Below are 9,010 nucleotides of genomic sequence, written 5' to 3' on the forward strand. Positions count from 1 at the left end.
ACACTAGGAGACTGACACTTCAAGGTCACCTCCTTAGTCTGGCAGCTCCAAGAACACTTATCCTCATGATGGCAAGTCCGTGCTTCAAAGAGAATGGAGCTCAGCTTCCTTTGGGAGTTGGGAACTGGATGTCTTCACATCTGGACAAGTTTCAGGAGATCCTACAGCAGGACACAGGGCCTGATGTGTGCACAGATCAGGTGGTGGCTGCCCAGCGGTACTGACCATTCCATCTCCTACCTGCTGCTTGCCTCCTAACAGGTCTTACCTGTCTGAGAGCTGGGAGATGAGTCAGACCTCCGCTGTGATGGGAATAGGAGGTGGCGCCTTTGGGAGGTGATTAGGATGAGATGAGGTCCTGAGGACAGAGCCCTCATGAATGGGATTAGTGCCCTCATGTGAGTCACAAGACAGCTGGCTGCTCTCTGCTGTCTGCCACGTGAGGATATGAGAGGGCAGCAGTCTGCAACACAGAAAAGGGCTCTCACCAGGACTCAACCCTGCTGGCACCCTGATCTGGGACTTTCAGTCTCCAGAACTGTGAGAAATAAATCCGTTGTTTATAAGCAGTCTACAGTGCTTGCTTACCGCAGTCAGAACTAAGATAAGTGCTATGTTTTGAGCAACAGCTCTGTCATGTCCTAGCGGCGCAGTTTTGGGTAAGTCACTTACCTTCCCTGCATGTGAATTTATTCTGCTGGAGAAATGGATAATAATTCCTGCTCTGCTTACCTTTTTCACAGTGTTGTTAGGAACACCAAAGGAGAGGATATACATGGAACGTTGTTTCATAGACTATATATTTCCTGAAATATTCAGAAAAAAATTTCTGTGTTTGTTATTTATTTACTTCCAGATTTGACAATGGATTCTTTCTGTTGTTGTTTTTTTATTTCCACTTTAAGTTTTTTTTACTGAAGTATAGTCGATTTACAACGTTGTGTTAGTTTCAGGTGTACAGCACAGTGATTCAGTTATACATATATATTTTTTTCAGATTCTTTTCCCATATAGGTTATTACAAAATATTAAGTGTAGTTCCCTGTGCTATACAATAGATCCTTGCTGGTTATCTATTTTATATATAGTAGTGTGTATCTGTTAGTCCTAACCTCCCAAGTTAACCCTCCCCACCCCTTTCCCCTTTGGTAACTGTAAGTTTTCTATGCCTGTGGAGTCTATTTCTGTAAAAACAAAACAAAACAAAACAAAACAAAACATAATACCACCATGGGGCTACTTTTTTTTTCTCACTGAGATTGAGAATGTCTCTCTCAATGGGATTCCAAAATAATGTCAGCTTCCTATTGTAGCTCTGAATCTCTACCTGCCACAACATCTCTCTGTGAAGAAGCCAGGTTCCTCTTTGAGAGGATTCCTTGGTTTCTTCTCTGCCCACCCTGCTACTCTGTGACCTGGGAACCTGAGCCAGGCAGGAGAGAACAAGAGACTCATCCAGAAATGCTGGTGTTGGGGAAAGATCCCGACCTCCGGATGATGAAGTGTGGATTGTTGGCAAATTTCTCAAGATAATAATGGTGGCAGGAAAAATAATGTTCAGTTCAAAAACTGCCAGTGGTTTCTTCAGGGAGAGAATTGTCTTTTGTTCAGCTGAATACCTCGATGGCTTGTTTGAGTATGAAAGGTGAGCTCGCCCCGGGACATGCCTTAGATGAGCTAGACTGAAGGTGGTTTCCAACCTCGGCTGCACAGATAGAGCTTTGGAAAGTGATGTGTGCATGTACCCAGCTCCAGAGTCTCTGATGTAACTGGTCTGGGGTAGGGTCTGGGGAATGCTATTTTTAAAAGACTCCCCAGGAGATTCTATCGTGCAGCCAGGATTGAGATTCCCCAGCACCTGACCCAAACAAGAAGGGGGCAGGGAGAACAGTGATAGAATTGGGAGGCTGGTAGCTTGGTGGGAGATGAGAGGGAAAGGGGAGCTGATCTGGATGGTGGTGGGCAGGTGCTGTCTGTGCAGAGATGACCAGTGAGGTGTTGCTGGTGCCCAGAGGAGCCAGGGACTGTTAGCAAAGGAATCACTGGCGTCTAATTTTAGGTTGTTCGCTGTGCTACACTATAACACCACCCTAGAGTTTCAAGTCCTCAGTGAAAGTCTCTACATGCCCAATCTCGTGTCTACAGTCCTGTGGCAGAAGTGCTGGAACCTAGGCTGCCCCGGTGATGGACAAAGAAAGTCCAACACCTGCAGGAGATGAAAATGGGAGCCAGGATTGAAAATTCAGCCAGAGTAGGAAATCGAGCTAGAGGAAGGACAAACGTAACCCCACCCCCCTCTGGGATATTGGGGGGGATGCTTGGTTTCCTACCGTTTGTGGAATAGGGCTTCAAGGTAATTTTATTTAAATCTCAGTGGATAGTGCCTCAGCTGCTGGAGGACACGAAGGCTTACAAACAGCTGACACTTGAGCCAGAGGATAATAAATAATGCACCACCTTCCCTCTTTCCACCTCACACGCTCCACGTGTGGAATATTTTATAGCGATCACAGTTCATTCACATTCATCTCTCTCTGAGCCTTCCAGCAGGCCTGGGAGATGGGGAAGGAAGGAATCACAGCTGATTGCTGAGGAAGAGGGGCCTCAGCAGCTGCAGCTTGTGTGCAGTGGTGGGGCTTGAAGCATCACTAGCTTTGAACCATCACTTCTGGTCCTAACTGGGTGCTCAGGCCACCGTTCCAGGAGAGTTGGTCTTCCAACTGCTTCGGAACTGGACGGAGATCTTCTGACTTAATGTTTTTTTTTTTTAAAAAAAATAAACAACACGAGTTCCAGATCCCCAGTGTTTAATCTCTTCCCTCTCCCCTATTTTTTTCTGTCTCTTCCCTTTCTTCTCTCTCCTTTCCCCCTTGTCCATACCTCTTTTCCTTATCCCGGTGTCCTCGTCTGCATCCATCCACCACTTACCATTTCCAGGCAATGCTCTCATTTGTAGACTTCCCCCTAGATTAGCATAGTCATGCATGAATTCCACGTAAGAGCATTTTTGAACCCTTCTTTATTATTTGGTCTTCTCTCATTCTTTATCTAATTCCAGGATTAGTCAAATGCCTTTACCGGCGTGTATTGCTGAATCAACCAGTTTCTAATCAGGAAACAGTCGCCCTGCTTCTGGGAGGAACTTCACAAACTTCCACGAGTTGTTGACGTAACACTAGCTCTCGGAAGATAGAGAGGACTCAATATGTTAACAGGCTTCAGCCGACCTTTGATCTAGATTTAGATGAGAGGAATGGTGACCTGTTTCTCCCACATGGAAGCAAAGAGCCTAGTATATTTTATGCCCAGGTGTTTGCCATATAGCTTGATACAAAACCATGTCCTGGAAAACTATAAGCCAATCTAATTTATAGAAATAAACTGAGTGAGAATCATTATTTTTTATTGGTACCACTTAATGTGAAGAAAATGCACATTTTCCAAAAATATGGAAAAAACGTTCCATTTGCCTTATTGGGTCCAAATGTTAGGTTTAAATTATTTTACTATGCAAACTTTCTTTCATATCTTGGCAGTAGTGATTTCCATTTTTATTCCTTTGGTATCCATAATCTTATGAGAATCAAAAACACATGCTTTGAGATCACTGGACAGCTCCTCCTCCAACATTTTAAAAATGCACAAGGAAGGTTATTGAGCTGGTAGCAAAAATAACAGGAACGCTACGGGAGAAAATTATGAGGACATCTAGGCAGAGTGGGAAAGAGGGTCAAAAGGTGCACTCTGGTTTCTATGCTTTTGATTTGCAAGTCATTAAGCTGGAAGAGCCCCTGCCTCCTGCCGACTGCCGCTAGGAATGCATTTTTTTCCTTCTCTAATAGAGGATGCTTATTCTGCGACTCCAGGTTTGCAGTACTGGAGGAGGATGGGGATATGAATTTTCCAGTGCTTCTAGAGAGGGGAAGCTTGGAGGAGTGGGCTAAGAGTCGACGGGCTTCTGGCCTCCCTTTGTCTGCAGGGGTGGGTGCATTTCGCAGGGAGGCAGAAGCATCATGCCAAGTTTCAGTCCCAGGAATTTCAGACTGACAGAGAGAAGTCAGTGAAGAGGTGAGTGCTTTGTCTTCTCTCCTGAGAAAATAGTTACTAGAGAAAAAAAGTTGAGGACGGTCAGACATTAAAACATGAGGAAAGGAAGGCGAGAAGGGTGTGAAAGAAGAAGGGGAAGGGCAGATGGGAAGCCCAGTATCCTTTAGGGGTAAGAGGTCAAGGGCTCAGGTCATAGTCCAGACTTGCATCAGCAGGTTACATGATGCTTAACAGGTGCTCAGTCAGCCAAGACTCTAATGTTTCCAGAAATACACCGGGCCGTGCCATCCTCTGCCTCCTAATACGTATTTGCCATGCTTGTCTTCTCTGGGGCATCCGCCTTGCTCAGCATACACAGCTGTATACCCCACTTTCCTCTGTCCTTCAATTTGAGATTAGTGAACAAGTGTTTTGATCCACAGGTAATTCTTGTATTTCTGCAGCACCTTTTGTCCTCAACAAAGATGTTATGTGGAATGCCCTTTCTCCCCAGTCCATCTGGAAAACTCACTCTTCTTTCAAAATTGGCCCAAGCATCTTATTCTCTATGAAACTCTACTGGATCTCCCCAAGCTAAGCTGTTTCTTCTCTCTTTTGAGGTCCCCTCTACCTTGTGGGTACATAACAATTATTGCCCTTATTTCTCTGTATTGTGCTTTTGTTCTCTACAGGTCTGGGAGCTCTTCTACAGCTAAACTCCTTGAGGGCAGAAACTGCCTTAATTACGCTGACTCTTCCTACATTTTAGTACCCAGCACGTAAGAGCTGTTTAGCAAATGTCTTGAATGAATGAATGGATGGCATTCACTCATCTAAGTCCTAATTGGTTGCAAGGATGAATGAAAAAATGTACTTCACCCACAAGTAAGCAAATGTAATTGAAGCAGCAGAATTATTCAAAAGATTTTTTCATATTATCCTATTAATTAATTTTTGTATCCCAGGAGTAAAAGGGAGAGCTTACAACTGTATGGTTAATAACCAAGTGGAATAATAAAGACCCCCTATACTAGAACTCCCTGACCTGTGTGCTACACCTACCTGGACTTTCTGACGTTGACCGTGGATGTTGATCAGATACGCCGAACGATTGCTGCGTTTGACTGTCAGCTCACTTGCCTCTGGAAATCAATACGGACTCTTTGCCAAACAAGACTTTAAAAATGCCGAGGGGAGGCATTGGGGGTACAGTGTCTCCTTTGTTTGGGTGGGGAAGGCTTTTGATGACCATAAGTCAGGAATTAGGTTTATGTCCATCTGTGGAGACTGGAGGGATCTAAAAGTCCCACCAGGAACTCATATCTCAGGACCTCAGTCTTCTCCGAGGAAGCCCACTTCGAAGTTCCCAATAGCTGTCTCCTTGTTCCCCAGACTTGCCTCTGCAATTAGTCTCTCACTCTTTTATGAATGGTTCCTTCTGTAGGTCCAAGTCCCGCTTAAAACTCTTCGTTAGGAGATATCTAAGGATTAAAGCCAGAGTGGGCTTGTGCTTGGTAGGCACGGGTGGAACACATTAGTAATAAACCAGACTAAAGGAGTGGAAAACGCAGAGGGCTGGGAGCTAAGGGAATTCAGTGGTTGTCCCGGCCCCACCCATTTCCCCATCTTCAGCCCCACCCATTTCCCTATCATTAGCCTCTGGCACGTTGCTTAACTTCTGAGTCTCACTTTTCTGCTTGCAACAGGGGAGTAAAAATAGCATTTTGCTTGTATCTTAGAATTGTTATGAAGATTAAATGAAACAAAGACTGTCTTCTTATAATACCTAACATACCTTGTCTGTTTCCCTTCTCATTGTATTCATAGGATCTTGCTGAGGGCCTGAGACGTAGGAAGGGGCTCAGATACTTGGAGAAGTTGATGGCCCTTTGAGAGACAGAAGAGCATCATGGTATATATGACTCCAGTACCAACTGGCTTAGTTCAAATCTCAGCTCCATCTCCTCCTAGCTGTGTAGACCTTGAGTAAGTACTTAAACTGTCTGTGACCCAGTACCCCTTTCTGAGGACGATAAGAGCCTCTTTACCTCTCAGGGTGGTGGTGAGGTTTAAAAGAGGTCATGTACCTAAAGCTCTCAGCGCAGTTCCTGAAGCGTATAACCTTACAGTAACCATGAGCTACTGTTACCCCACCTTCAAGGGGCCACCGATGACCCATGGATATAGAATAATATTCACGTGTGAGATATACTCTGGGTTACTTTTATTTACACTATTCACATCTCTTTGCCAGGACATCACAGCTTATAGGTAACTTGGTCAATGGACTGCAAAACATATACTGCTGGTCCCTCTTACACAAGTCTTATACAGATCTCTTTCTTACCTAAGAAATCAAGGGATATATTTGATTTTGTTTTTATATTTTGATTTTGGAAAAGCTCATGTTTGCTTTTCCTTTGATTCTGCTAAGGCTACATTCTTTTTTGTAAACATTTTATTTTGGACTCATTTTAGATTTACAGAAAAGTTACCAAGATAGTATAGAGCATTCTTGCTTACCCTTCCCCAGCCTCCCCTAATGATAACATCTTACATAACTATGGCGCATTTGTCAAAACTAAGAAATTAACGTTATACGTTACTGTTGACTAAACGACAGATTTTATTTTGGATTTCACCAGTTTTCCCACTTACATCCTTTTTCTCTTCCAGGATTCCATACTGGATCCCATAGGATCCCCGACTGGATCCCACCGGACCATCTCTTTAGTCTCATCCCATCTGTGACAGTTTCTCAGTCTTTCTTTGTTTTCCATGACTCTGAAAGTTTTGAGGAGTCTTGGCTAAGCACTTTGTAGGCTGTTCCTCACCTTAGATTTGTCTGATGTTTTTCTCCCAATTAGATTAGGGTTTTGGAAAGAGCACCACCGAAGTAAAGTGCTGAGCCCACACTGAATGAGAAATCTCTGTCTTTTCTGCCTTTCACTTCTCTTCAATTTCTCTGCCTCTCTTTTCTACTTCTCCCCCTCACCACCCATGGACTTACAGTCTAAGGAAACCAAAGGGTGAGAAATGAATTGGGCTCTGGAGGGAAATTAGAGTCTGGAAGTGAATAAAGCCTTTTGCTTGCTTGAGTCTCCATCAGACTTGACATGTCAGAACCCACCATGAGGATATGGCCCCCCTTACTCCACCCACTCCCCCAATTTGCAGGAATTTGGGAGAGGCTTTGTACTCACACATGGCATAAATTGAAGGTTCCTGCGGTTTTAGCTTCATTTCAAGGTGCGGGTGCTAACATTTCATGACACTCCCTGTGGGGTGTCTGCTCCACGCCTCACAATGTGCGGGCCTCCACCTCTGCACACGCACATCGCACCCTTTCTTTAGGACCCAGTTCACTTGCCACCTCTGTCTCTCCTCAGTCGGGCTGGAGTCCAAGATGGGAATCAGGGCAGATGTACAGACACAGAGGAAGGCACATGCGGTGAGGGAGTCCAGAAGAAGGTTCGACACCTGGGCTAACAGAGAGGGCTCTGGGTGGATGTCCTCACACTTCATTTCTGGTCTCCACCGCCAGAAGGCCTGTGTTGATGCTTGACAAACCTCAACCCCACTCTCAGGTCGCAACCACATGCCCACGGCTGTCCCCACCGCCCTCATCAGAGGCTCTAAAGTCATGAAGGAAGATAAAGAGACAGTGAACTTGACTTTGTGCACTAAATCTTTGAAACAGAAGAACTTTCAGGTTGGGATTTTCATGTTTAAAATTTAGGACAGCAAGAGGACTTGGTTTCCAGTCCTAGATCTGCCTCTCCCGAAATCTGCATTTCCACCGCTCAGCAGATTGTGGTTGAATGGGGGTCACCACATCAGGACCACGGCAGCTATTTCATGCATGCATCTCATTTTCATCCAATTATGTGCTTCCTTTTGTACAATTAAAAGTTTGGCAAAATTATATTTTGCACGCATATTATTTATTATACGGTGAATGCAACTGTAAAAACTATATATATGTATATTTGCTATTAGAAATTTTTGTAAACAAATGCCTTTATATACTGTAGAATACTTATGGGCAATTTAAGGGATGTTCAAGAGTAATTTGGGCTATACCTGATTGTCCCCTTAGGGTCCAACTTTAGATCCTAACGTCTGAATAAGTTACAACTGCCCCGCCATCCAAATTTCACTGGTTTTTGCTCTTATAACCTAGGACGCCTTTCACTTCCCCAGGTATTTCTGGGAGATCCCAGGGAAGTCACACATGAACTCATGAATGGCGCTCTCACGGCCTATGAACGAAGAACCTTCTTTGGGAGTGAGGGGCTGCGGAGGGAGGGGCGAGGAAAGATGAGGATGGGGGAACTATAACTGCAGTCACTAAGAGGCCGTGGACGTCGATGCAAAGGCGGCCGCCCCCGGCTCCACCACAGCTACAAACGCTCGCAGGGTTCCCTCCCACGGCGCTTCTCCCTCTGCGCACCTCCCACTGCGCATCTCCTTGTTTACCTCCCACTGCGCATCTCCTACTGCGCATCTCCCATGGACCCCTGCGGGAGCTCGTGTTCCCCAAGAGCCCAAATTTGTGCAAATGGCACCTCTAGCTTCAGCCTGTGGACCTTCTCTACATAGGGCTCCTACCCGAATCTGTGACGCAGGCTAGAGCGTCAGTCCCTGAGACGGACGCCATCTCTCCGCCATTCTAAGGCACCCTCACCCTTCACGAGAGCAGATGGCCTCGGCAAGCTGCTCGAGAAAAAAAGGAAGGAAAAACCCGGAACCGGAAAGTCACTCAGCCTCCGATAACTACCATCACCCCGAAACAGAAGTCCTTCACGGCTGGGGCTTCTGCACTTCTCAGGCCTCAGGTTTGGACTGCCTGCCTCCCAGCTCCAGGCTTTTCCAACCTCGCTTTCCCACCCCTGGCAATGCTGGTAAGGAGAAACCTTCGAAACAGATGACCCCGAGTGCGTTGCATGAGAATTGCTAAATCATTTAACCGTAATACAAAAGG

At 45.4% G+C, this 9,010-nt stretch overlaps 1 long non-coding RNA gene across 3 annotated transcripts; it reads left to right on the forward strand.

The window, feature by feature from the left end:
* Positions 1 to 470: 470 nt before the first annotated feature.
* On the forward strand, positions 471 to 7,905 carry LOC137205434 (uncharacterized). Of its 3 annotated transcripts, none has more exons than XR_010934132.1 (4): positions 471 to 659; positions 1,314 to 5,232; positions 5,854 to 6,012; positions 6,703 to 7,905. It is a non-coding gene; the product is annotated as an uncharacterized lncRNA (long non-coding RNA). The 3 variants fall into 3 exon arrangements; XR_010934133.1 differs by having other exon boundaries at positions 1,314 to 4,911; positions 4,992 to 6,012; XR_010934131.1 differs by having other exon boundaries at positions 1,314 to 6,012.
* The last annotated feature ends 1,105 nt before the right edge of the window (positions 7,906 to 9,010 follow it).

The sequence above is a fragment of the Pseudorca crassidens genome, chromosome 14 (genome assembly GCF_039906515.1).
Source record: "Pseudorca crassidens isolate mPseCra1 chromosome 14, mPseCra1.hap1, whole genome shotgun sequence".
Lineage (NCBI taxonomy): Eukaryota > Metazoa > Chordata > Mammalia > Artiodactyla > Delphinidae > Pseudorca > Pseudorca crassidens.